The sequence below is a fragment of the Peromyscus leucopus genome, chromosome 13 (genome assembly GCF_004664715.2).
Source record: "Peromyscus leucopus breed LL Stock chromosome 13, UCI_PerLeu_2.1, whole genome shotgun sequence".
In the NCBI taxonomy this organism is placed as follows: domain Eukaryota; kingdom Metazoa; phylum Chordata; class Mammalia; order Rodentia; family Cricetidae; genus Peromyscus; species Peromyscus leucopus.
In genome coordinates, this window is record NC_051074.1 from 52,495,275 (window position 1) to 52,500,610 (window position 5,336).

Consider the following 5,336-nt stretch of genomic DNA (forward strand, 5'->3'; position numbering starts at 1 on the left):
GCGAGGCTCTGTCGCCGAGGACTCTGGGGCGGCGGCGTCACTTCCGGCCGGTCGCCGCCGCAGAGCGTGCGGTCACTTCCGGGCTTTTCCCGCCCGCAGAGGGGGGGGGGACACATCAAAATATCGCGAGATGTCTGAGGCCCTGAAATGGTTTTTTTTTTTTTTTTTTTTTTTTTTTTGGGCGCTGCAGGTTTACGCGGTTATGTGCAGAGCCAGTTCTTTGTAGATTTTATATATATATATATATGTGTGTGTAATATCGTATATATTATCTTATGTATATTATATAATGTATTATAAATATATATTTTTATATTATTTTATGTTATATATAATATATTATAAATATATTTATATATTTATTTATATATTTATAAACATGATGTATACATATGTAAATAATGTGTATATATAATTTACACCGCATTGTACCACGCTCCGCCATGTTGTAAATGACATATTTTACCTTTAAAGAAATGCACAGCTAAGCCGGGTGGTAGTGGCCCAAGCCTTTAATCCCAGCATTTTGGAGGCAGAGGCAGGTGGATCTCTGTCAGTTCGAGGCCAGCCTGGTCTACAGATAGTTCCAGGACAGCCAGGGCTGTTACATGGAGAAACCCTGTCTCGAAAAACCAAAAGAAAAAATTCCGAGTTGACTGAACGCTTGTCTGCTGTTGGCATCTGGAATTTAAAACGGTCCGGACTCGGCTGTGCATTTTTTTTCCACGCCAGAGCAAACAATACTGTGCGTATAAACGCAGTCCAAGACTTCAGAAGAGCCTGGTGTGGTGGTGCACACCTTCAACCCCGGTATTCGCAACCACAAAGCTGAGGCTGGAAAATCGATGAGTCTGAGGTCTGCCTGGTCTACCTAGTGAGTTCCAGGACGCCAGGGATCTGTGGAAAGAACTTGTCTCAAAAAGCCTAAAACCCAAAATTGACACCTGCTGTTTTTAGACTTTACTCCCTTTCAAGCCTTGCCTTGAAGAGAAAGCATCAGAATGACAACATGGCTTTTTTTTTTTTCTTTAAATATTTTATTTAGCCGGGTATTGTGGCGTAGGTCTTTAATCCCAGCACTCCGGAATATCGTTTCAGGACTACATAGAGAGACCCTGGTTGGTTGTTTTTTTGGGGGGCGGTGTTTGTTTGTTTTGTAAAGTTTTATTTAGGAGTTGGAGAGATGGCTCAAGGCTTAAGAGCATATTTTCTTGCAGAGGACTGGCATTCCTGTCCCATCATCCACATGGAGCCTCAGAACCATTAGTAACTCCAGGTTCAAGGGCTCCAACACCCTCTTGTGACCTCCGTGGGCACTAGGCATACATGGGGTGTGCCAGCATACATGCAATCAAAACACTGATATTTAAAAAAATAACCACTTTATTTTTATTTTATGTGTATGAGTTTTGCCTGTTTGTGCGTAAGTGCACCGTGTAGTGTCTGGTGCCCACAGGAGTCCGGGAAGTGGAATTGTAGGTAGTTGTAAGCAGCCACCTTGGTGCTGGGGACCTAATCTAGTCCTCTGCAAGGGCAGCAAGTGCTTTTAACCTCTGGGTCCTCTCTATGCCCAACACCAGAACCTTTTATAACCAGGACCATTCTTGGTTGTTCTTTTTCTCTGGTCAAACTGGCTCTGAGCACAGATTTTGTTTATAGCGACAGATTCAGATATCTTCTGTTTTTCCTTGTGTTTAAAATGATCCCAAGGTATGAATATAAGCATGTCTCAGTGTGATTTCTTTTATGGGAACTTTCAGCCTCAGTGGCTGGATTTATTTTGAGACAAGGTTTTACGTATCTCAGACTGGCCTCAAACTCACTGTAAGCTGAGAATGACCTTGAATTTTTGTTTGTTTGTTTAAGACAGGGTCTCTCTATGAATCTCTATCTGTCTGTCCTGGAACTATGTAGACCAGGGTGACAATGAACGCACAGAGATCCACCTACCTCTACCTCCAGAGTATTGAGATTTACAGGCATATGCCACCACACCGAGGTTATTCTTGCTGTGTATGGAACCCAAGGCTAGTGTGTGGGAAGCAAACACGCTACTAAATGAGCCACATCCCCAGCCCTGTTTTGGTTTTTTGAAACAGGCTCTCCATCTCTAGCCCAGGTTGGCCTTGAATCATGGTCCTCCTGCCTTGGCCTCTAGAGGGCTAAGATTAGATGTCTGTGTGACCATGTATGTTCAGTGACTGGATTTAAATTCCCAAGTTCTGAAAAGACTGACCTGTAGGAAATAGAAAGGGATTGCTAGGGAAACCTAGGCAAGAGCACAGTTGATTAGGAACAACAGTTAAATTCATCATATTTAGGGAGACAAGGGAAACCAAAAATATAAGGGAGAGGAGAGGAAGGGGGCAGAGAGTAACACCAAAATAGCTTGATTCGGGCGAAGGCTGTATGGGTAGATGGATGAGCTAGAAGCCTAGGTCTCTTTATAGTTCTAACTCCTACTATTTTTGTGTCGTGTTCTTAATACATGTCATTTCCTAGAGAGCTCTATCTGCAGCTTATGCTTACCTGTGTCCAAATAACTATGTGGTTTATTCATCATATAAGATCTGATGAGGTAATTCTTAACATTTAAATAAAGAAATGCCATCAGGAAGTAAAATTCATTTCCTTACATCTAAACATTTGTAGCTGCCACTTACATAATTCCCTCAATGCTGTCCTTCAGAGCTGTCTCAGATTTGGATTTGGATATTGGCCAAATCAGTAATTGTCTGAAAACTCCCGGTAGTAGGTTATTGAACAAAGTACTGGGTCAAGGAGAGGTAGTACAAAGAAATATTAAAGGGAAAATATAGGAGCTGGAAAGATGGCTCAGTCATTAAGTGCACTTGCTGCTCTTCCGGGGACCAGAATTCGGTTTTCAGGGCTCATATGAGGTGGCCCACAACTGCCTGTACGTCCAGCTCCAGGGCATCTGATTTGTTCTTTTAGCCTCCTTAGGCACACCTGCATATGTGTGGCTTACACAAAAATACACATACATAAATAAAAATAATAAATTTTGAAAAAGAGAAAATGATCGAGAATAGGTAATAAGGACTTACAGGTTTCTTTTTAAAGATTTATTTATTTATTATGAATACAGCATGTATGACTGCAGGCCAGAAGAGGGCACCAGATCTCATCACAGGTGCTTGTGAGCAGTCAGTGGTCTTAACCTCTGAGCCATCTCTCCAGCCCCCAGGACTTACAGTTTTAACATGGTAAGATGACAACAGGAAACATGTTTCCAGCCAGGCTGTGGTTGGTGTCACACACCTTAAATCCCAGCACTCGGGAAGCAGGGACAGACGGTTCTCTGTGAGTTTGAGGACAGCCTGGTCTACAAAGCCAGTTCCAAGATAGCCAGGGCTGTAACACAGAGAAAGCCTGTCTTGAAAAGAAAAGAAAACAAAACAAAACAAAAAACAAAGAAAGATGGTTCTACTCAATGGTGGGTAGTACACATCTATAATCCCAGCACTCAGGAGGCAGAGGCAAGCAGTTCTCTGAGTTTGAGACCAACCTGGCATACAGAGTGAGATCCAGGACAACCAGGGCTACATAGTGAGATCCTGTTTCAAAACGCTCCCCACACACACAAAGAAAAGAAAGAAAGAAAGAAAAAAAACATTGTTCTTCCCACTACAAACCACAGCTCCATCTCTGTTCCAGCTAGAATACAAGCTCCATTAAAGTTGGTCACTGATAGAGCCGGCCGGCCAGATAGCTCAGCAGGTAAAGGTACCTGCTGCCAAGCCTCACGCCTGAGTTTGACATCCAGCAAACACAAGTTAGAAGAAGGGAACTGAGTCCCGTTGCAGACTGTCCTCTGACTCCCGCTCCCATAGCATGGCCTGATTATTATGGCTTTGATTTGCTCTTTCTATTTACTAAGATAAACCTTTTTCTTAACGAAGCATTGCAGGAGTGGCACTTTTTATTTATTTATTTATTTATTTATTTATTTATTTATTTATTTATTTATTTATTTTTTTGGACACAGGTTCTTACTGTATAACCTAAGTTCGTCTTGAATTCACAATCATCCTGCTTAGCCTTTTCTGTGCTATGACCACAACTGTGTGCCATGTCCAGCTATGAGGGGCAGTTTGCTTTGCTTTTTTTTTTTTTCTTAATCAGTGTGGGTTGGGTGGATAATCATCATCGTTGCAATTAGGGAGCAATAGTAGTGCTCACCCAAGTTCACTCACTCTCCTCTCTCTATCCCTTCCCCCTTTCTGCTGGACATAACACCCACAGTTTCCATATTCTTTTTAAACCCATTTATTTATTATGTCTACAGTGTTCTGGCCGCATGTCAGAAGAAGGCACCAAATTTCATTATAGATGGTTGCTGGGAATTGAACTCTGGAAAAGAAGTCAGTGCTCTTAATCTCTGAGCCATCTCTCCAGCCCAGATTTCCATATTCTAATGTTGAGCTACATCTCATTGACAATAAAGGGCCTTTTGGTTTTATGGAGATTTTTTTATTATTAAGAAGTTTTCTATTCATTTTTACATACTTTATGGAGATTTTATGTTAGATGACGGCCCTGTTGGTGAATACCTGTGATCCCATCACTTAGGATGTGAGGCAGGAGGATCAAGGCATTCAAAGCCAGTGTAGGCAATATTTAATTTTGAAGAAGGATTTACATCCAGGCTGAACTGATACTCTGTAATTATATCCAGACTGGCTTCCAACTGCTGATCCTGCCTCAATCTTCCGAGTGATGGGAGGTATATCCTGCTTTGTCCGTCAGGGGAGTCCAACTTACGGAAGTAGGGGGATATGTCATTGGACTTCTTCTGTTCTGACTAATGAGAAAAAGTGTGAGAAAAGGATAGAATGTATTTTAAAATGCACCTGAGAGTTATTAAGGCAATGATGATTTAGCAGGAAAAAGATCTCAGAGAAGAAAAACAACCAGTGTTGTAGTTCAAATACAGTTGTCCGCTTGTCCTGTAGGAGTCTAATTCTCAAGGTTTTATGCTGGTGGGATTAAGAAAGTATAGATGTGCTAGGCACAGTGGTGATGCACACCTTTAGTTCCAGCACTCGGGAAGCAGAGGCAGGCGGGTCTCTGAGTTCGAGACCAGCCTGGTCTACAGAATGAGTTCCAGGACAGCCAGGGCTGTTTCACAGAGAAACCCTGTCTTGAAAAAACAAAATAACCAAAAATAAAAAGAAGGATAGGAGGGAGGAGAAGGAAAATAAAAGAAAGGAGAAAAAAAAACAAAAAAAAGAGAGGTAAAGAAGAGGAAGGAAGAAGGCAGAATGGAAAGAAAACACAAGACATCCAATATTCTATCATCATCTCTATTTAGG